This window comes from Siphateles boraxobius, unplaced genomic scaffold (genome assembly GCF_051911475.1).
Source record: "Siphateles boraxobius isolate OS27281-9 unplaced genomic scaffold, OSU_SipBor_1 12, whole genome shotgun sequence".
Classification (NCBI taxonomy): domain Eukaryota; kingdom Metazoa; phylum Chordata; class Actinopteri; order Cypriniformes; family Leuciscidae; genus Siphateles; species Siphateles boraxobius.
The window spans coordinates 27,151,232-27,175,775 of NW_027508722.1; the positions used below are offsets into that span (position 1 = coordinate 27,151,232).

The 24,544-nt window shown below is 37.7% G+C and overlaps 1 long non-coding RNA gene across 2 annotated transcripts in view; it reads left to right on the forward strand.

The window, feature by feature from the left end:
• Positions 1-22,956, forward strand: part of LOC143724105 (uncharacterized) — a 36,924-nt gene extending 13,968 nt beyond the window's left edge. The window contains exons 1-4 of one of the 2 annotated variants that reach the window (XR_013197287.1): positions 12,937-13,017; positions 15,448-15,668; positions 18,915-18,995; positions 22,791-22,956. This is a non-coding gene — a long non-coding RNA (uncharacterized LOC143724105). Of the gene's footprint in view, positions 1-12,936; positions 13,018-15,447; positions 15,669-18,914; positions 18,996-22,790 lie in introns of those variants that run through there. The other variant, XR_013197286.1, reaches the window with a different exon arrangement.
• The last annotated feature ends 1,588 nt before the right edge of the window (positions 22,957-24,544 follow it).

The window sequence follows — 24,544 nt, forward strand, 5'->3', positions numbered from 1 at the left end:
AAGCAGTACTAGCTCAGATAAATCTTTGCAATAATGTCAGACGCAATTGTGAAAACCTTGTTCATCTCTCTTTTACACACAGCATGACAATGGCTCGTGAATTACGTGACCGTGAAAGTGGTGTGAAATCGCCCGAGTGTTGTAATTAATAAAAGCCCTAAAACCTGATAAACTGTAGCTTAATGATTACACGACTAATTATGGAGGGTGGATAAAAGACATCACGGTGCTGCACAGACCTGATAACCCTTTAAACAAGCCGTCTTTATCCTTGCCGGCGCACTCTCTATATTAACCGCGTGAAATATCGCATGAAAAGAAAGGAAAGGAGGGGAGTGGTGGAATTAGCTGGGTTGTATAAGCAATTATAGGGGCATGGTATGTAGCTAAGCACACTAATAGGTATGTAGAGGAGGCATTATTCAATTAAAGTGGCGTGATACAGTGCAAAGGAACAGAGATGTGGTGACAGCGCCGGTGTCTTCTCCTTATGAAACAACCTATTTAAGCTAAATCAACTCCCACTTAAGAACAGCTGTAATAAGCACGGAGGAGACGCGCGGTGGCCCGCGGGGCCCCATCCGTCATGCTGTAATACCCAATCAAAATGAGTGATGACACCTTGCACTGTGCCTGCTGCATCCCCTTCTGTAGCATTACCCTACTCTTTCTCTGTGCCCAGTTCCTGCTTGAATGCCGTACTTTTTGAACGTGTTCTTAGAAGTCGGTGTCGGGTCCCAAGTGCTCACATGAATCAGCAACTCTATAAATGCAGCTTTCCGGTAATGCTGAAACCGAAAGTCATCTCTTTTGAGGAATGGTGTGTCTGGTTATAAAAAGCAGGTTTATTTCTGTGACTGTATTGTGACCCGTCTAATGTCTAAAGGGAGTATAGATGGCTGTTCAGTGTTTTGAATGAATCGTTTGAGAGAATGACAAACCGCTTAAGTGAACAATTCAATGACTTGTGCATGTGTTACGTTCTGAATGAATTAGTGTTTTTGAATGAATCGCTTGAATTAATTATTCAGTGAATCCCACCTGAAGACAATAGGTGTGTTCACTTTGAAACGACGCTGCGCAGACCGATCGGTGTAGGCTATGACATTAAAGTACCACAAGAACGATTAGAGGCCAGACAGATCCGTATGTTTTTCGAATCGCTCTTACTCTGATGTCATACACTGATCGGTCTCCGCAACGCAGCTTCAAGATAAACACACCTAGTCACTGGTTTAGTTTCAGAATAAATCAGTGTTTTGAACAAATCGTTTAAGTTAATTATTTAATGACTCATTTGTAAAATAAGTCACTTGTTTCCTTTCTGAATTAATCAATATTTTTGAATGAATTGCTAAAAGGAATGTTTCATTCAGTCTTGTTTAGCTTCTGAACGAATTGTTTCGGAACTAATCGCTTGAGTGAACAATTCAATGACTCACTCATAAAGACTCATGGCGTAACAATGTAACCTGTGGAAAGAGTCGCTGAACAATCCCCACCACTCATACACAGACTGACAAGCTGTTTGGAACATGCAAGAACTTATGTATAAATGAACTTAATTTCAATAATTAAAAAGCACAGCAAAAACAAAAATATTTCTGACTAACTCAGAAAAACAGCAGATATGAAATGAAGCTCATCTGCAGTGTTCGAAGAAGATTCAAAGAACTGTTTTACTTCTCTAATTTTCTTTTTTGTTTTTGCCCCCCTCCGCCTCCCACTCTCTCTTTCTCTTTCTTTCTTTCTTTCTTTCTTTCTTTCTTTCTTTCTTTCTTTCTTTCTTTCTTTCTTTCTTTCTTTCTTTCTTTCTTTCTTTCTTTCTTTCTTTCTTTCTTTCTTTCTTTCTTTCTTTCTTTCTTTCTCCTCATCAGTGCGTTGTGCTCAGTAATGACTCCCACTGTGGCAGCGGTGCCCCTTTAAGGCTGGGCCCCCCTCCCCATGCATTATTCATCAAAATCAAATGAGGAAACAACAGGAGCAAGAGACATGGTGCATGCCACTTCCTCCTCAACTCCCCAAGGTGCCCCCAGCCTGCTGGCCCATCTCTCCCCCTCTCTCCACCCTGGCCTAGGGGTTTTGGGGACCAACTTGGCACCCCTTTCATGGTTAATTCTATGGACAAGACATTTCTCTACCAGCCCTGCCCTCTTCCTCCTCTCCTTCACATCTGTTGCACACCTCAAAGGTGCACTTTTCCTCATTAAAAAGTTTTACAGATGAGAAATGAATAGCAGCCTACTTTTTAAAACAGCTGTTTAAAATCATGTCCACATGAGCTGACCCCAGTCATATCAGCAAGCTGTTTTATTTTACATGGGACGCTTTAAGGCGGCGGCCATTTTGAATCACATGATTAGTTGAATACTACTTGAATTATCTCAGTATAAATCCCCTGTTATTGGACACTTTTGCTTGCGGAATAAATTAATTCTGGCCGACTTCTGTATCGGTTAACACTCAGCTTACACTCTTGCCTTTAACCTTCTTCCCAATGTTTACAGATATGCTTGCCTGACGCTTTACGTGTACTTTGAGTTTAAACCTTATGACAACCGAGTTCCTAAGGTCCATATGTGATTATGGAGATTGAGATTTAAGGGTAAGCCATGTCTTCTTTTTTTTATTTTTATATTTGGCCTCAAGTATAGGGGTGACTCGATAAAGTGAGCACATATTTACATCTTTATCTTTGTGAGCTCATGCTTTTGCCTTAAGGATTACATTAGAAGTGTTGAAAGTGTTGTCAATTACGTCACAGCTTTCACACACAAAACAGTTTGTAGAACTTAGAAGATCCGCTCTAATATTTGCATGAACACGGGAGGGGGTTGATAGACTATCCTGGTGCTGTTGCACAATGCCGGTACATTGATTACTTCAGAGAGAGAGAGAGAGAGAGAGAGGGAGGGAGGGATGATTTGATGAGTGTAGTTCTTGTATCCCCTGCTGTTAAAGGCTGGTATGAGAGCTGAACATTACCACCTGGGGCAACCTGAGTTCTCCTTCTAATACAATCAATTCAATCTGCTGCTTTAATCTAAACTCACCTACACCTTTAATAACTTTAGCTGTGTTCAGACTCTTTTAAAGGCAATGCTCTTTACATGTAGCTATCTAACATCTTGTGTGTACTGACATCTTGCATATGGATATTCAGTCTTAGATGCTTACTTTTCTGAAGAAATGGTAATTGCTGCTTATTTGTGAAAGTTGGCACCACAATTCCAGGATGTTCTGGGTGGTTGTTTGGGTGTTGTTAGGCCATAGTTTCTGGGGTGTTCTGGGAGGTTGTTAGGACGTTTCTAATGTAGGTCCTTGCTAGGCTGTTCTGAATGTTGTTAGGCTGTTTCTAGGTGGTTGTTTGGGCATTCTCAGTGGTTGTTGGGAAATTGCTTGGTTGTCCTTGTTTTTTAACTATATTTTTTATTATTTAACTGATTTTTTAAATTATATTTAGTTAATGATAGTTTTCATGCTATCATTGCTTATTATTATTATTATTATTATTATTAATAATAATAGTATGTATTTATTTATTTTTCAATAATAATAATAATAATAATAATAATAATAATAATAATGATAATGATAATAATAATAAAAAAAGAAAAACTGTAAAAACAGTAATGTTGCGAAATATTATTACAAATTAAAATAACTGTTTTCTATTTTAATATCTTTTAAAATATAATATATTCTTGTGATGGCAAAGCTGAATTTTCAGCATCATTACTCCAGTCTTCAGTGTCACATGATCCTTCATAAATCATTCTAATATGTTGATTTGGAGTTCAGGTAACATTTCTTCTTATCAGTTTTAAAAACAGATTTGCTGCTTAACATTTTTTTTTACATGGTGATACTTTTAAAAAGAAATGAATGGCATTTATATGCATTTATTAAACAGACATCTTTTGTAACATTATACTGACACGTTACTGACACGTTTGATCAATTTGATGCATCCTTGATATCTTGAATACTTAAATAAGCGATGCGTTCAGATCTCAATAGTAGTAAGGATGCTTTTCCACTAATTTTCCCCCCAACTATATTCCAGGTAGGCTACCGAATTCAACACAAGTCAAACTATTACAGTTTCTCAAGGCTCCTCACCTGAGTTAGATGTTGTGGGTCACGCATTGAGTTAAGCGTCCTCGCAGATACAGCTCTGTATATGCGGCCCCATAGGCAGGGTGTGGGCTATAAGTGGAGCAGAATTGGGTTAAGATGATGACAGTGGCTTAGACTGAGTGATGTGATGGGTCTGTCAGCAGGCTAATCTGACTCTAATGGGTCTGACCTGTACAGGACCCATCTGGCCCCCAGGACCCCTCTGATTGGCTCTATTTATTATGGGCTAGAGGGACGGAGACGGTTTGCATAGTCATTCCACTTTCAGGTCCAATTCCTGGAGTCCTGATGAGCTCTGCCCCCCTCCGCCTCCTTGTTTCTCCTTCGCTCTTCTCTCCTCCACACCTTTCTCATCATCTTTTGTTTCTTCCTAATGGTTCAATTAAAGAGGTTAATTTCGAGACGGCCCTCCTCAAATCAGCTCTCATCACCTTCCCCTCTTCAGCCTCCTGACCGCAGCACCCAGCCTGCATTTATTATTCATCCCAATCAAATAAGAGCAAAGGCGGGCTGGAGCAAGCTGCTTTCCTCCCCCGCACCCCCTTCATCCCACCGTCTCTCCTCTTCGCTCTTTCCTTTCCTCTTTGGAAGAATTGCCTTTTATTGAGTGAGTCGGCACGCACTCTCGCACGCACACACACACATACACACACACTCCCGGACCCCCCAGCTTCCCACAGCCCTTCCCTTTCCTGGAAAATGAGCAATTCTCTCATTGTAATAACACGCCTCTGTCATCGGCCCATTATCGGCATGATAAAAGATGAAATATTCGCGGCGGCTGGCCTCCTAACCTGATCTGGGCGCGATATTGGAGCTTTGGAAAATGAGTTTTATCTGCTTTAATATACTCCTTGGCAGACTGACCCTTGAAATTAAACATTATTACAGAGCGGATATTTAAAAAACCGGGGCCACAAATTACATCAAAATGAAAATATTAAGGAACATTAGGAATATATCAAGTGGCGCCGAGCTGGATGTGGGGGAGCGGTGGCAGGGGCGCAGAAGCGTCGTCGGTGTCACGGCAACGGGAGAGGGGAAATAATAACAATTCAGCCAGTGCCGCTGTCATGTGTCGGGATAAACTAATTATCCTCTCCGACACTCTCATCGCCAGGCTTTATTAGGAGACGAGGTTCTTGTAGAAGTGTGTGTGAGAGTGCTTTTGTGGAACTCTGTCAGGTGTGGAGTTGTTGACATCCTTTCTGCCTTATCTCTTCACTTCTTAAAAACTTTCAGACAGACATAAGGTGCTTGCGGTTCCCGAGTTTTATCTGTTTAGGTGCTGAAGGACGTAAACAAAGTACATGCCGGTTGGATCCGGAACTAGAGACTGAGTCTTTCTCCAGCCTTACAGGTGATTTGTCATTTGGTGATGGGATGATGTGCAATGCAATAAAATCCCAGAGAAAATGCGATTTGAATAGATTTCTGACAGAGAGCCTCCTTGGGATGTAGGGATAGAGGGATGAGCGAGCGTTCGCCCTGGAGGACAAAATTAGAAACTTTTACTTTTGGCCAGGCCTGTTTCTTTCCCTTTTATCTCTTGCTGTTGGATCCCCTCATGTAGCATGTGCCTTTTGGCGACGCTTGGTGATAGAAAAATGTTGCGCCAAGCTACCAACGTTGAATGTGTATTCTGCACAGCACTGCCGTCTTGGGATGCTTTGCATACTAACAGGCACATGAACTTAAATATACATGCATGTTCCTAGTCCATAAAGTGTGTGAGTGTATGTTATTGGGTGTGTATGCGTGTGTATGTATGTGTTTGTGTGTGTGTGGGGGGGCATTACAGAGATGTTTCTCAAGGGTTTGGAGAGCAAAGCGATATCAGGCCAAGGGAACCTGCTGTTGAGCCGTCAAGTGAGTGATACGTGGAAGATCTTCCCCAAGTGAGTGAACAAGTGCAGTGCAGAACGCATGGGAGAGCCTGTGATAAGGAGAGGGACAAAATTAGCATTAATTCCAACCAAGGAGAGAAAAATAAAACAGAGACCAAATGACTAACTGAAGGAAGACTAACCGCAGGGGTTTGCGACTGGAAAGGGGGGGGGGGGGAGAAAAATGGATCTCCTTTCCTCCCACTCTTTTTCTTTTTTCTCTCTCTTTCTCCCCGCTCAGGCACTTGATTCATTATGCTGATATGCACAGTATTTGCTTCCTGAATGGGGCTCCTTCTTTCCCTCCCCACTCTTATAAAGACACACACACACACACAAAATAGGTGCCGGTGCCATAAATATAGCAAATGACAGAGCCTAGCAGCAGAGCAAGGTCAGCCACAGCCCCTGATGATAGTGCTGTGAGCACTGCAGTGTGTTCTTGTTAGAAATACACACAGATAGCTCATTAGCAAGGGCCCCTGAGGCCCCCAACCTATTGTACTCACACACACACATAAACGTAATATATATTTCAGTACTGTAAATAAACATACTTACCCTTACACTTGCAATGTAACTGCACAACACAGTAATATGCATACGGAAATATAGCCACAACTTACATTAATGACTTAATGGCTCGCGCAGACTGACTGAGTGTGAGTGAGACAGAGCAAGAGAGAATCAAGGAGTTTTGATTCGACATGTCCACCGCTGTCACTAGAAACTAGCGATTTCTCTGTGAGGGTGTCATGTTTACATTGGCACCCAAATACCCTGAAAGGCATTATGTCAGCACACTAATACACACATGCAAACACATTTCTCACTGTCATGGATACTTTAAGTAATAAAAGTGTCTCATAAGAATCACGTGCTATATTTTATAGTCTTCTGAAGTCATATGATAAGCATATGCAAACTTGAATACGAGTTGTGAGCAACTTTAATGGCTTAAATTTGAGGTCTTTTTCTCACACAAAACAATTATATGGCTTCAGAAGACTCCGAACATAGTGTGTAAAAGTCAAATTTGTACTTTTATGGTGCTTTTTTGTCAGTTTTGGAACTTTCTGCTCCAAACATCCTGCTAAATGTCCATTTTAGTGTTCCCAAGATCAAAGAAAATCAATTAAGTTTGGAACATCATGAAGGTGAGTAAATTATTAATTAAATTAACTATTTATTTATCAAAACTTAAGTGCTGCTACTTGTAAACTGCTAACATCATGCATTGGAATCATTAAAGAAAACAGATTATGGTTGAGTCTGTAAAGGTTATTATAGCTTTTTTTGCCATATACCTGTTTTTTTGGCTTTTTTAATTTCTTCGTCTGGTTGCATCGCACAAGGGCTGCTGTACTGCTAACACACCCACTGAGCAGCTGCCCTCGGGCCACTTTGGCACTGTGTGCAATGTCGGTCACTGAGACTTTTACTCTCTCTCTCTCTCTCTCTCTCTCTCTCTCTCTCTCTCTCTCTCTCTCTCTCTCTCTCTCTCTCTCTCTCTCTCTCTCTCTCTCTCTCTCTCTCTCTCTCTCTCTCACTTTCTCTCTCTCCCACTCCCTATGGGTGTCAGTCTGGCCCCTGGCCCGTCAGACAGGCAGTGGGGTGTGACGGGCGGCCCAGGCTCCTTCCTCAACCCCCTCCTCTTCTTTATCCTCCTCACCCCACGTGGCCTGGCACCCACCACTGACCATCCGGCGACTCCTGCCAAAGGCTACCTTACACAACCCCCCTTCTAAAATGTACTGAATGACTGTGACCTCTTGTTCTTTATCACTGAACAAATTAAGATCATGTGGGTAATTTACCTCTTATTTAGCTGGGAGTTGGTTAATTGTAGTTAGTGCAGAGATTCAGAACAAATATAATATGCTCACTCATTGTTGATAAAACACCTTTTAATTGTGACAAAAAAGGAAAAGACATACAATGGCAGTTTTTATATTCTTTAGATTTTAACATAATGCTGAATTTAGCTATGACTGACCATAAATTAATTATTAGATAATAGACAGAAGAGAATGGGGATGGTTGTAACACTTTTTATTTAACTGTGATTAGTCCCAGATTAGTCCTGGTCCCAGATCAAGGTACATTTGTCTCTTACAAATATCAGCAACTTTATAATCTGTGATTATAAAGCATGCATTTAAATATTGATTGTTGGATATGAGGAGTTCCTTTGGAAATGCAACAGGCCTTCTGTCTGATACATCAGTCCTTTCTGTCTTGTGATGAAAAATTAAGAATATACCATAAATAATATATAATAATTTATTTAATGATTATGAGTATTACAATTAACTTCTATTAACTTCTCTTTTTACTCCTCACTGACTGTGTTAGAATAGTGGTATAACATTTAAACAAATAAAAAGCATTAAAATGTATTTGAAAGGCTACGCTTTAATTAAAATAAGTAACAATACTAATGCTATAAAAATTATACAGTTACTAATTGATCAAAAAAGACAGTGAAGACATTAAAGATTTCTTTTTTAAACAAACACTGTTCTTTTGAACTTTATGGTCATCCAAAAATCCTGAAAAATTGATCATGGTTTAAAAAAAAATAAAAAAAAAAATAACATTAATCAGCACAACCGTTTTGAACATTGATGAAAATAAGAAATGTTCCTTTAGCACCAATAGCTGCTGAAAAGTAAGCATTTAATATATATTAAAATAGTAAACAGTTTTTTTTTATTGTAAATATATTTCACAATATTGTGTTTTTTTCCAACCCCAAATAATTTTGAACGATAGTGTAAGTGGGACTAACAAACGTATTATCTGCCTTTTACAATGTCATTTACATGACAACGATGTACTAAAAAAGGAAAAATTTTAACTTGCGTTTTCGTGTACAGTCGACAACGTTGTCAAAACAATCCTCGTTCACACGGATCTGCAAAACAATTAAAAACGCTGTATTATGCCTGCCAAACCAGTAGTTGGCAAAGTAATTTTGTAAAGAAACACTACACATTTTTGTAGTTTACACAGAGACAATAATATAGTCTTCAAAAACTTGCACTTTGAAACGTTTTCAAAAGTTTGCGTTTTCAGTCTCCCCAAAACGCCGTTGTCGTGAAAAAAAGTTTTCTTTTCCGTGTAAACGGCACCTCACGGCACCTCACTTCAGGGTCTTCAAATAATTGTGGCTGTTAATATTGTGATAATGAACCTGACTACCTGCATCTGTTCTATTTTTTTTTTTTATTGTATTGCAAAATAAACTACCACACTAACTGTGTACATTTCTTCTTCTGCCAGTTTCAATTCACAATCCCACATTCCCCAGACTATGAGTGAAGGTGGAGCTCTCTGTCGTTCCCTGGGAGGATGATGCGTTGGGGTGACAGTGTTTAGAAGGAGGAGAATGTTACTGTGTGTGTGTGTGTGTGTGTGCGCGCATGCCCCGCCCTTTCTTTAGCCCCATGGAGATGCATCGTCAGGGTCAGGGGATATAGAGAGATGAACACAGGGAGGCCGCACTCCACAACTTGAAAGGAATTCTAATGAAGCCAGGCAGTCGTGTAGCCTATTCCCCCGACAACAGGCCTCAAACAAATAGCTGCATTTGATGTCCCTCGTTTTATAGTTTGGAAAATTGCATGTTTGTTTGTGCGTGTGTGTGTGTTTATTTAATGTTTCGTTGTTTGTGTGTTCATTTAGAGTTTCTATGAAACTGGAGCAACACACAAGATGATAACGAGCATTTAAAACAGATTATTTCTTATATTCTTATGCATTGAGCTCTAATCCATCTATAAAACAAATATTCTTTTTAATCACATTTGTAGAAACATGATAGGTAAAAAAAGAGAATGGCATGCAATTTTTAAGTATGCTTGATCTTTGATATGCATATGACCACATATTTTTACAATTATTATTAGCGCAAGAGCAGTTTCAGTTTTGTCTCCAAATTCCGTGTAAAGACTCGAATAATGTCGCACAAAAGCCACACTAAAATATTACAACTCAGACTCGTCTCAATCCTTAGTATCAAAGGCGGCTCTGATGCCCATTCTGCTTCTGTGTCAATAAATTAACTTTGCAACTTGCTGTTGCCAAAAGTTTATATTTTGTATTAACACATAATTTAATATTTTCATGTTTTATGGATCATTTCATATTTAGAGCATTAATGCATTTTAACAGCATCAAACAGTCTGTTAAAGCAATAAAGGCCATTTTAGATGCAGATTTTCTGTTGCCTTTGTGGTGTTGACTTCTGCTTTTTTTTAACAGTGATACAACACCTACAATGTCATCCTGTATAGAAGTAGTTTGCTTCAAAATTCACAGTGTTGCTCTTGTGAAGACTGTCAAGGGAGTCTTGATGTACAGTAGTGTATCTAGGAAACTTTTTATCTCTCACATTTACATTATACTTTATAACTTAAGGCATAAAAAGACTCACTGGTCACTTTTTACCGTACTCCATTAATATTAATATCAATACTCAACACCCCCATGTTTAGCCCCATTTTTTTTTTTCTTTGACAACCTAGGGGTGCGTGTAGAACAGCTCGTATGAAGCGAGATGTCTTTCATGTTGCAGTCCAGCAGCTTTGGCTTCGCTGGAGCGTGTAGCGTGTCTCTGTGAGCCTCACTGCGCTCATACAGACTGTGCTTGTCACTCCAACACAGCTTGTGTAAACAGTAAATAATAAACACACAGTTTAATACATTATTGAGAAAATCACTCTAGACAAGCAAGATGATAGGAGAGCTGATCTGGAGCAGGAGGAGGCAGAATATGACACTGCTGCTGAATTCATAGTCTGTAATCAGTAGTACATAGGCTATTTTAATAAAAAGAGCGCAACACAATAGACTGAATCGACACAGAAATGTGTAATTGTGTTTGTAAAACAACATGCACGTTGGAAATGGAAATATTGTAGCCTATCAATAATTAGGCTGTAGCTATCAATAACAGAGTAAAGGTTTTTTCTTAATTACAAACAGGATTATGTCATTTGTAAAACCAAACAACAGACAGACTAGCTTTGTAATTCAATAGAATTTTTTTTTCTCAATTGATTCCGGGGAACAACAATATGTGGAAAATCTGGATCTGAATTACGTGGAGTTTGGAAGAAGATAAATCCCCTAATTAAAGGTAGGGTAGGCAATGTTTTTTAATAAATACTTTGTAATACTGGTTGAAACTCTTTTTACATCCTGATAGCAATCAATAAAAGAAGTGGTCTAAATAGTAAAAATATCTACGGTGGAAGTTTCAGGACCAAAAAATATTCATCCAATGCATTCGGTCCGATTGATAGGATGTCCTACCTGCCTGTCAACCTATGTATTTCCATACATCCGCGCACCCTCTCGCTAAGGCTATGTAGAGTAGACAGACAGTCATTGAGCGCCGCAAACAAACAGCAGCCATCTTTTACAGTTCCCCCTGAACCAAAACAACGAGGTTATGCTGTGTTCACGTCAAGTCGTAACTGTAATAACAAGATAGCTTAAAGGATTAGTTCAAAATCTAAATTCTGTCATCATTTACAGACCCTCATGTCATTCCAAACCTGTAAGACTTATATTCATCTTCAAAACACAAATGAGGATATTTTATTGAAATCTGAGAGATAACTGCCCCTCTTTTGACAGTCCACACAACTACCACTTGTTTCACTTAAACATTCAATGCACACATCAGTTGTAGTAAAGCATTCTTGTGTTACGCAGCACGTTTGAGCTTCCGCAAGAACCAGTGAGGTTTGTTCTCACACCTCAATCAGGTTCGGTTGAGCTTCTGTTTATGTCCGCTGATCGATGTTTATATTTGAATAAAAGCTTATATGCTTGAAGCGGCAAAGTGGTAGTTGCATGGACTGTCAATGGAGGGACAAGAATCTCTCAGATTTCATTTAAAATATCTTCATTAGTGTTTTCAAGATGAACAAAACAAAAGATTGAGGTGTAATATGTTATATTTATTTTACCATTATTTTATTCTTGTACAACAGTGTTTTCAAACAACGTTTTATCAACAAATTCGTGAAATGTTTGCTATAGCGAAACCACCTTCTCCTGATGTTACCATAGCAACAACAACCACATCACTGTATCTCATTAGCATTTATCACTTTATTACATTTTACACATCATAAGATTGTTGATGATTAGCTAGGCACGCTAAAAGACAAGTTAAGACAAATCCAGAAATTCTTGTAAACATTTGATCTTCTAACACTGTGGAAAATATACCTAGGCCTATAACTAGAATCAAATTTACTTTTAAAAGCATAGTTCTTGGACTTGTGCGTGCAGGCTGCATCATGTAGTTTATTGAGAGGAATAATTGTATTGTTTTCATATTCTCTTCTCTCCCAGTTGTTAAGTAGCCACTGCTTTATCCCAGCAAACCCTCAGGCTCCAGTATAACTCAATTCAACCTTATTATATTTATAACTAGTATAATATCAGGGACACTTGAGCTTCCCTCATTCTCCTGAGCTCATTCTTTGCAACTTTTATTGTGTTGCCGCCTATAGTGAAAGATACGTGACGGAATAGGCTACGATATAGCTAATTAAACGAAAACTTCTCTTATAAAAGTAAAATATTTTTGTGCACGTTATATCATGCACTGTCACATTATTCATGATGACTTTGCAAATATTCATCATGCTAGATCAAATATCATAATCTCAAAGGACCTCTTTTTTTAAATGTTCCTTCCAAAAAGAAGAGCTCATTGACGTAGTGCTGTTTAAAAAAATAATAATTAAGATGGCTGCAATCATAACAACAGCCTGTAGATGGCAGTCAGAACCTTGGCAAGCAGCACAGCTGAAATCCCATTGACTCTCAGTCAGTCCGAGAAGAACGATTATGCGTTCAATTTACATGCACTCCATTCAGAGACAGCGCCAAATATATTCAGATTAACATCTCTCGATGTGGAGTACTTTTAAAAAGACATAATTCAAGATTCAATCACTCGCTACAGGTATGTACAACAAGTTAAAAGTCATGCAAAAGTGAGGAGGATAATGGTGATTAGCCAAGCTTTAATTTGGACCTACATTTTATACTTTTATAGAGTTTCTGAATAATTTGAATCATGCTGAAAAGTTTTAGACTTAACAAATAAAAGCTTACCTGCATATTGCTATTCTATGAAAATGTTTTTTCACATAACCTAAAAATAGTGCAGCCAAGAGAGTTGTAACACATTTTGTTTCATTTTGAGACATGTGTCTCAAACTTTGATATAATCTGCCATTATTTGTCTTCTAAATATTTAAAGTGTAGTTCAGAAACTCAGCTTATTCCTAAACAGTATAAATTAATGTCAAGTACAAAGTGCTGATGTTACAACCTACCTCACCACCATGGTTGGAACAATAATTAAATTCATGCACATTTTATTTATCACATTTTTACTGTGCAAGAATTTACTCTGGTAATGAAATGTACTTCCATTTTTCCATTTTTTTATTTAAAAGGATAAACATATAGGAAACATTTGCATATTTCTTTCTTTGAAATCTTTGTGTGTCCAGTTCTTTGGCAAGTGTTACAAACATCCCATTATTTATATTTTTACATGTAAATGAAAAGCTTATGTGGATGTTATAAACAAGAGAATCTGCTAATGCAGATGATCCAAATGATTACAAATTAAAAAAATAAATAATAATAATATATATAGACTTACGACTTAGGACATTGGTGTTACAACACTCCCCGGCCTCTTCAACCTTAGTTGTTTATTTGGTAAGTAATGTCTATATAATCTGTCTTTTTCTCCCCAAGTCAAATATATTATTTAATATGACTAAATCAGTCTTCCTATATGTTGTTACAGTTACACTAATGATAGTAATTTTTAAAGTTCAGGTAAAATAGAAGCAGCTCTTTAAGGTTAAAACTCACTATAGTTCCATTTAAACAATCAGGCTTCAGAACCCAAGTGATTCAGTTCAAGGTGAGTTTATTGCTGATCACAGAACAGGGCCTCTGTCTGCAGCACATGCGAGGGTCGAGTCGCCCTGTTTATCCCCAACTGAGACAATAGAGGGACGGAAGGGGGCAATGAGGGAGAGCGGCTGAAAAGGGAACGGCTGGGGTGCAGGGGCACAGACGGCAGGAGAGAGAGAAAGCGGGGAGGGGGTTGACAGAAGGGTCAGCAATCGGGGTTAGAATGTGTGTTTATACGTTTGTGTGTGTCTGCGTGTGTGTGTGTGTGTGTATACGAGAGGGGACTCGGTCACGCCCTTCTCTTCACACTCTACTGCCTCATTATTGACGGGCTGAACTGATACCCCAACAATGAGTCCCGGCTCCCACAGATGTCACGGAGACCAAGCGACCCCCTGACATATTTACCCACGCACCCTAACACTGGCTTTCTCTCTCTTTCCCTCTCTCTCCCACTCACACACATCCATACGTACTGTGTGGACACCAACTGCTGGTATTTTGCACATATGTGCACCCACACAGGACAGAGCAGGGCGCTGGGTGAAAAGGATCCCAGTGCAGGGGGTGATATCATGACTGAAATCAATAAAAGAGAAGTCATGCAAGTATAACAAAATCATTACTCTTTGGGAATCTGTGTGTGTGTGTGTGCGCATGCTTGAACGACAGCTGTTATCTTTAAATTTATCAGCTCTTCCTTCACTAATGAAGCCCCTGACATCAGAAGCCTCTCGTTTCAGGCTTGAAAGATAAATTGACAGAGGTGTTGTTTTGACTGACTTATAAATTAGATAAATGTGTGGTCTATATTTCAATATCTGAGAGTGCTGCAGTCATGTTGGATAGAAACTGATGACGTCCTCTGTTAAGAAAAATGTTCCTTAAACGATACTTGATTTCAAACCACATGTTCTTTGTGTGTAATATAATTATATATTTATAATATTAATATATATGTACATATGCACTACTATTCAAAAGTTTGGAGTCCGTACGTTTTTTTTTGAAAGAATTTTCTTATGCTCACTAAGGCTTCATTTATTTGATGAAAAAATACAGTAATAACTGTTTAAAATAACAATTCTACTTAATATATTTTAAAATGTAATTTATTCCTGTGATGGGAAAGCTGAATTTTCAGAAGCCATTACTCCAGTCTACACTCTACAGTGTCACATGATCCTCAAGAAATGCTGATTTGGTGCTCAAGAAGCATTTTATATTATTATCAATATTGAAAACGTTTGTGATTTCTTTTTTTTGTGTGAAACAAAAGAACAGCATTAAATTGTAATTGAAATCTGAAAACTATAAAAATAACTTACTGACACACACACACTTTTTTGAAGTATTATTAAAATTGACAATACATCTAAAATGTAAGGTATTTTGCAAATATGCAGGCATTTTTAAAAGATTTGGTTTAATACAGCCTCAAAAACTTCTTTTTTAGGAGTGGGACCACAAATCTGTTGTACTGCTCTTCAGAGAGCAGATTCTGCATAATAAACCTGTGACATCAGACTTTTCCTGGAGATCAGCAGGTTCAGGAATTGCTCCCTGTCCGCCACAGAGTGTTTTTGCCTAGGATGCCTGTGCACATCAACCCTGATGCGTTTGTAAAAATATTCTTTAAAAGATAGCCCCTTCTGGACTGTGGAAACAGGAGTTCAGGTGGGATTTGGATGTATTCTTTGATGATGTCTTAAAAAAAAAAAGGAAAAGTCATTGCAAGCTCAATGAATCTTGAAGAAATTCTGCTAGGTGCTTTTTCTAAAAGGCTATGTTATTCCCAAACTCTGCTCAATAGCTGTGGGCGATAACCTGCATCCACCAGAGACTTTGCACAGCCTCATGCATGGTGTGCATCATTAAATTTAATACTGAATTACAGTGACTGGTACCATGTGGTGAGTTAATTATTTAATTAATGAAATCTGGTTTCATGTTGCATGTACAAACTACAAAACTCTGATAAAAACATTATTTTAATCCTTTCAAAGATGTTTATAGTTGTAGAATAAAAAAAATATCAACAGACAGTCTAATTCTGAGGTAATGATCAAAAGCATGCCTGTTATCACTCCGTTTCCTCAGGCATATAGTTGCAAGCCTCAACTGTTTTTTCATGGCCTGTTTAAAGATTTAGTGAGGCCCGCAAACTACTACCTTTAATGACCAATTAACAGTAGTAAAGCTGTGTGTGCGGCAAGTTCCAGATCTCGCAGAGGGTTTGTTTAAGTCAACAACAACGCGGCGCTGCTAACGGTATGGCTGATGCCTCACTTCGCCTTTAAACACCTCTTTCCTGTGCTTATTAAAATCTGTGCAAACACGTGCAACCAGTGCTGAAACAGCCTTGAGAGAGAGAGGCGGTCTATTTCAAATGTGGAAGGAGTGTATGTAAAGTTGGTAAAATTGTGTTAAAGTTGGTTTAAATGAGTGAAGCCAGGTTATTAGCATGGCTCAATAATGTAGCTGCGGGGCAGGACACAGCTAGTCAAGGCCACAGTGTTTCCTGAGCTGCTCATTTAGTTTTAGATTGAGTTTGTAGGTGCTGGCCGGGTCCCTGAAATGCTCCGGACCTGGTTATCTGTGTACAGCTAATGAGCAGCAACTTATACAGACCTTCAACATACTCACAGAAACAAGTACAGATCTAAATATCAACCAAGCCTAGTGAATATATATATATATATATATATACACATATATATACATATACATATATATATATATATATATATAAATACTTCTGGTAACACCTTAGTTTAGGGTCCAATTCTGACTATTAACTGTTTCTTATTAGCATGCATATTACAAGGTTATTGCCTGTTTATTAGTAGCACATTCTGTATTAATGCCTTATTCAGCATGAGCATTATTCTATATCAGTTAATCCGACCCAATACTTAAACTTAAAGAGATAGTTCACACAAAATTTTAAATTTTGTCATCATTTATTCACCCTTAAGTTGTTTCAAACCTGTATGAGTTTCTTTCTTCTGTTGAACACAAAAGAAGATATTTTAAAGAAGGTTGGTAACCAGACAGTTTTTTTTCTATGAAGTCAATGGCTGCCGTCAACCCTTTGATTACCAACATTCTTTAAAATATCTTCTTTTGTGTTCAACATAAGACAAGGAACTCATTCAGTTTTGAAACAACTTGAGGGTGAGTAAGTTTTGGGTGAACTATCCCTTTAACAACTACCTTACTAACTATTAATAAGCAGCAATTAGAACTTTATTGAGACAAAAGTTGTAGTTAATTGTTAGTTAATATAGTGAGGATATTGTGTATGTGACATATTGTGTGATATATTGTGTGTCTTGAGGGGGTACCAATGACAAATCTGTGATACAAAAGTACAACCTTTTTGAAATGCAAACATTTTTGTACAATTATTAATGCCTTTACTGTCACTTTAGATCAATTTAATATATTTTAAATTAGTTCATACTTAAAAAATAAATGTATAATATACAGTACATTATACATTTATTTTTAAGTATGAACCATTTTAAAGTAAATTAAATATAATATAATGTAATATATAATTAAAAAAACAACCATTACTTACATAACCTGGGGATGAATGCAAATAATAAATGTGACCCTGGACCTCAAACTTTCCATTGATGTATTGTTTGTTAAGATAGGACAATATATGGCCGAGATACAACTATTTGAAAATCTGGAAACTGAGGGTTAAAAAAAATCGAAACATTGAGAAACCCGCCTTTAAAGTTGTCCATTTATGTTCGCGATTGTGCTGCATTCACTCACAAAAATAATTTTTAAAATATATTTACGTTAGGAAATTTACAAAATATGTTATGGAACATGATCTTTACTTCATATCCTAATGATTTTTGGTATAAAAGAAAAATCGATGATTTTGACCCATACAATGTATTGTTGGCTTTTGCCACAAATATATCTGTGCGACTTGTGACTGGTTTTGTGATCCAGGGTCACATATAGGCTATGTAATATATTAATATGATATATAAGTATTATTTAAGAAAAACAGTATGTATAGACTGTCATTGGTGCCTCCTCAAAAAACAATGAGAGACCGCACACTGAACAAACAAAAATAAAATCCTGCCAGTGTAAAGAATAGCTCTCAGATCAAAGAATAGCTTTGAGTGTGAACATTGTACTTCCCATGGCATTCACGCATTATGCCATCCACAGGTTTACATGCACTGCTATTATAAGCTCAGTAAACCGAATGCACAATGCTGCTGAGCAAAGCAATGAAAAGTATGTATACTCCACACCTCTACACAGCATTTGAATATAATTAACTACAAAAAAGAAGTGCTAGACAACTAACAGGGCAGTTCACAGCACAGTTTTGAATGAACAGAGACTAAAAAGGGAACGGAAGCCAAGAAAACCCAAAGCACTAATCAGGATTTACCCTTTGTTTTTAGTAAAGCAGAAGAAAGTAAAATAAGATGAAGTGTTCATTTTTTCAACAAATTGTAGCTGGGGTATTTAGCATAACACTGAACCGTTATCACACAAGGAGAGAAAGTATTATGTACAGATTTGTTAGCGCATATTTGATCGTTATTAAACATGTAAGCATTAGACAGGTTTAGTGCAGACGAGAAAGAATGGGAGGAGAACGACTGAAAAGGAGAGATATTGTTGCTTTGTTTATAATCTAGCAGTGAGGTGTTCACATTGAGCTGATACTGCCGTTGCTGAACAAACATTTAGTGTGGTTGACGTTTGCAAAAGGTTGGAAAAATTTACATTTTCACCTTGTGCTTTATCTCATATCTCCATCACTGTAAAAATGCTTCTTAAATCATGTAAATAATGCAGAAAAACAACCAAACATTTTCTTGCTTATTAAAGTTTACTTACTATTCTGAAGTTCTAACAGCTTGCTTCTTTCAGGAACACGAGTAATGCATCTTAATGCAGCTTTTCTGTTACAATATGCTCAGATTGTTCATGTCGAACCAACAAGCTCATCGGGTAAGTAATTATTTTTATTATTATTTGTTGTTGTTTATATAGGCCTTCACTGAAATTTCAGCTTTTTTTGTGTATTATTATGTGGTTCAGTCCTGTTCGCCCTCTTCCCAGCATGCTCGAGGTCATGAATTGTTCGATCGTTTAACAGGTTTATGTGCATTGTTGTAGATTTGGTCGCATTTAACCTTTTTTGTGATGTCTGTTTATCCCTCTGCTCAAAATGATAATTTTATTTGATTATCTATCTATCTATCTATCTATCTATCTATCTATCTATCTATCTATCTATCTATCTATCTATCTATCTATCTATCTATCTATCTATCTATCTATCTATCTATCTATCTATCTATCTATCTATCTATCTATCTATCTATCTATCTATCTATCTATCTATCTATCTATCTATCTATCTATCTATCTGTCTATCTGTCTGTCTGTCTGTCTGTCTGTAGTATGTATATCAAAATCACTCCAATAATCATTTACACCAGTTTTTGAAGAATCCAGGTTAGGTTTTCAGCATTTGTATTTTATGTTATTTTCTGTTCCAGTTCATCAGAGCTCACAAAGGCTACATATCATTTAAGGGTGTTTTTTTCTCCAGTAATTCTGCTCACTGACTTTTTCCAGCCCACAGCAGAACAGATCATACACGAGTCCTATAAGCTGAATTCGCCGTTTTCTGTTGCGAATTATGGATTACAGTCGTATTTCTATAGGCTTACTCACAGAAGTCCATGTATGCTCAAGCTTCCCAGCTTAAATCCAGCGTATGTGTATTAGTTAACATTAGGAAGCAGTGTAAGCTTATTTTCTGCTGAAGTGTACATGGACACTCAGACTGGGGTGGATTTGAATATGTTAGATGAGGATAGATGACCCAGACTGCAGTTACAGCTTGTGGGACTGGTTTGCAATCCCAAGATGCAATGGAGCCATGCATGTTCTTATTTAGTTTATGCTGAGAATAATCAATCTACCTGAATGATTCAATTGGAAATGCACTGGCTTATATTTTTAATTGGTATTTATTTTGTAACAATTACATAGCATATAGTCATCATGTTTTATCCAGAACTACAAGAACAACATTAATAATTGTACACTCTTAAAATAAAAAAGTTAAGTTGGGTTCTTGACTCAATTTTAAAGAACACTTTATGCCAAAAAAGGTTTTATATAAGGACACATTTCTTAAATGGTTGAAGATTTCATTTTTAACAGGTTGTTTTTCCTAGTGATAAAGTAATGTATAAAAACATGTTATAGTATAGTATAGTGTATAAGTATTATTTATTTATTTGTTTATATAATATAAATTATAATACAGTACATTTCTTCTTATTTTATGTATATCAAAAAAGCATTTTGTATTTAATTTATTTAATTTAAATGTATTTATTTACTTATAAAATGAACACTACCGTGCAAAAGTTCATTGACATTAAGATTTTCTTTTAAAGAAGATAATATTCTTATTCAGCAAGGATGCATTAAGTTCATCAAAAGTGACAGTAAAGGCATTGGTACGAAAAACTGTATTTCAAATAAAAGCTGTTCTTTTGAATTTCCTATTCATCAAAAATCCTAAAAAATATATCACAGTTTCCACAAAAATATTAAGTAGCACAACTGTCTTCAACTGTAATATTAATAAGAAATGTTTCTTGGATGCCAAATCAGCATATTGGAATGATTTCTGAAGACTTGAGTAATACACACACACACACACACACACACACACACACACACACACACACACACACACACACACACACACACACACACACACACACACACACACACACACACACACACACACACACACACACACACACACACACACACACACACACACACACACACACACTTTTTCAGCATAAAGTTTTTCTAAGAGTTTCTTTTTTTCTAAGAGTATATACAGCAAGAGTACATCTCTCTATCAGTGTCGATGATGGGAAGTGTCTGTATCGTGCAGACTGTTGACAATAATGTGTTGGACTGTGTTCGTGTGCAGCTGTGCAGAGCAGGTTCAGTATTCAGCTCAGGGCGCATCAGTCATGCTAATTGTTCCCAAGGTCAGAGCCTGAGCTGGGCTTTGCTGAGTGTGTATACTTGTGTGTGCATCTCAGAACTAGCCATCTTGACTGGCATGTTTTGATCAAGCCTAATTTGATCAGTCGAAAGTGTCAGGTGCGAACAGAGCCTTATATGGCCTGCTGATTCTGATGTGCACAGTGTCGGTCTGAATGTGTGTAGGCATAGGTAAGAAAGTTCTTACTTCAAACGTCTGTCCGCTGCTTTCTGCATTTCACAGGTACATTGTGGATAGTAGCTGTTCTTCTGTTCCTATGAAGTGTGAACATACACAAGTTATATCTCTCTGCATATTTGACTATGTGGATGTGTTAAAGCTTAAGAACATGCAAAACCAGTCAAAACTTTGGACACTTCATTCTTTTTTTACTATTTACCACATTTTAAATTAAGAGTAAAATTGGTAAAAGTGTGAAATTTCAAAAATAAAATGTAGTGCATAAAAACATGTTATAGTATAGTATAGTATACATAAAATAAGTATTATTTATTTGTTTGTTTGTTTATTTATTTCAAATAATGTAAAAAATTAAATATAATATATAAGATATTAATTTAATTTAATATATTGACATTTATTTATGTATATTTTTTCATTTACTTGAAAATGTATTCTACCGTTCAAAAGTTTAGGGTTAATAAGAAAGTAATACTGTTTTCCCAGCAAGTACGCAAATCCAAAGTGACAGTAAAGGCATTTCTGTCAGGACCACTATTGTCAAATACGATTTACAATTAGCATATAGTTTGGATTGGCGGTATGGTTCCATTCTGGGCGAGAACTCCCTGCATGGATAAGAGCAAGGAGAGCATCAAAAATACTGGGGATGTAGGAGGGTTATTAGCTCCTGAGAAACGCGATAGTTGCTGATAATACTGAAGGAGCTTATATATGTATACAGTGATAGGCGTCGTATTCTTATAGGTAGACGTGGATCAGCTGAGAGTCAGCTGATGCGAGTTTGACTAACGTGACCTGCCAGAACTGACGCTACGCTTGATTGTTACAAAGAATTAAATAAATTCTGTTCTTTTGAACTTGCTATTCATCTAATCATCGAACAAAATACATCACAGTCAGAGCAAAAAATATTAAGCAGCACAACTGTTTTCACTTGTAAAAATAAGAAATGCTTTTTGAGTGCAAATCAGCATATTAGAATGATCATGTGACACTGAATCACTGCCATCACAAGAATAAATTAGCCTACATTTTAAAATATATTGAAGTAGAAAACAATTATTTAAAATAAGTAACAGAATTTTAAATTTCTGCTTAAATAAATGCAGCCTTCGTGAGCAAAATAGACTCCTTTCAAAAACATTAAATAGTCTCACCAATCGCAAACTTTTGAACAATGTGTATGTTTGATTTTGTATAGAAATTGTGTAGACACACATGTAGGCACAGTTTATATTTGTTTAAACTTATGCAATTTAACTTTGTAGCATTAACCTTTACTTGTAAAGCATTACAGATAATATAGTCTCTCTATCAATACCAGGACCGTAGAACTGCCAGCACTCATAATGCAGGTATAGAAGAGTGTGGCGATGTCTGTGACAGCGGCAGTGATGTCAGGCTATGAGTGAGATTGATAGGGTCTATGATCAGGGACACGCTGCTCTCCTGAACAGCCCAGAGATGGATCACATCACACGCATACACACTCACACGTCTCCTTGCTTTCCTAGATGAATGAACTAAAGGGGAATTCATCACACCCTGCTCCAGAAAGAGAGAGTGAGAGGAAGAAAGAGACAGAAAATAGGCGTATCACCATCTTCTTCTGGGTCAACCAGCTCCCCACTCCTTCGCCTCCTCCCCCTTTCCATGCGTTTCTCCCTCCGCCCTGTGTGACCGGTTCTCCTCACAGGTTAGGTGTCAGGGTACGGGCCCGGTTTTGTGTTGCGGTGTCATCGGATGATTTGTCAACTTGAACGATTTGCCACTCAAGCGAATCAATCAACCTGCAGGAATGCACCAACAGAGGCAGAGAGACAAGCGTATCCTCTCAGCGTGAGCCTTCGTCGTGACTGGCTCTTCGTCTTCCTCAGGCCCGGCCCACAGACATTTTGGGGGGAGCGCTACCTCAGTTCACCTCCTGCGTGAGGATCATTCCTCATGTCTCCAAGTCTTTGTCACAGTTTCTTAGTCACCGCTAGTTTCCCCTCTCTGTTTCGTTTGCGTCCGTTCTCTTTGTACAAATTAGTCTTTGTCATGGCTGATTTGAAATAAGCACTCTATTGCATTAGCCCATGCCTTATTAAGCAAACGCTTAGAGGAAAGACCTTGCTTAACTGGTAGACAACCTCACAATTAAGTCTTCTCTTTGCTAAACATACCAAACTTATTGCCCTTGCAAATGACCTGCTAAGAGCTTTAATGCCTGATGTTATTTTCCTGATGATGATGATGATATGTTCATTGATGAATAATTAATGTACCTAAAAATGAAAATACTGTCATAGTCACCCTCATGTCTTTCAAAACGTGTATTGTTTTCTTTCTGCAGTAGAACACAAGCTGATTTTCCAAAATGCGGTTATAATGAAGGTGAATGGGGACCACAGCTCTCAAGCAATATTGTCATTAAATATAATTTATATTTCATTATGTTTCAGTATGTTTTTCACACAAAACTTTTAAATGACTTCAAAAGACTTGGAACATACCTGTAGTCCATAAGTTGCATTGAATATACTTATGGTGCCTCTATGGTGTTTTGGCAGCCTCTAGTCATTGGCATTTTTGTTAAATGAAAAAAGCTTAAATAAATTTTAAATATAAGATGAAAATAAATTACTAAACAAATGAGAATAAGTTTAGTAACTGAAATAAGTATAGTTTAATGCACTAATGAAATAAAAGTTCCCTTTCGTTGTCACTCCGAGTTACGTCGGATGACGACGAATGGGGTTTCGCTTAGAAAGCCTATCAACTTCGAGTATTACAAAACGAGCCAATGGCAAAGAAATGCCATGGGTCTGCGGAATTTGCATGGCGTAACTCCGCCCCACCTCGTGGGTATAAAAGGAGGAAGCCGGCAGCAAGCAGATATGTTTTCGCTTCGGAGCCAAGTGTATTCTTCTCTCCACAAGCCATCTCTGAATTGTCAGCTTTACAAACGAGTACCTCGAGTGTTGGTGTGACGGCGATCTACGGCGAGAGCGTGCTTCCTGCTGATCTGTTGCAGTGGTCTGCCAGTCGGTGCGTTTCTCCCCGGGTGCTTCAACACTTGAGTTTTCTCTCACTAAAAGAGCTTACACGTGGCACGTCTTTTTAAAGACGGCTCGCCCGTGCATTTCTGGTTGCAGCGGACTGGTATCGGACTCTGATGGGCACGAGCGCTGTCTAGTGTGTTTGGGGATGAGATCTCGAAGTCCAAGAAGACCCCCTTGTCTTCTCGGGACCGCTCGCTGATCTCATCCGCCTTTCCTCCCCTCGA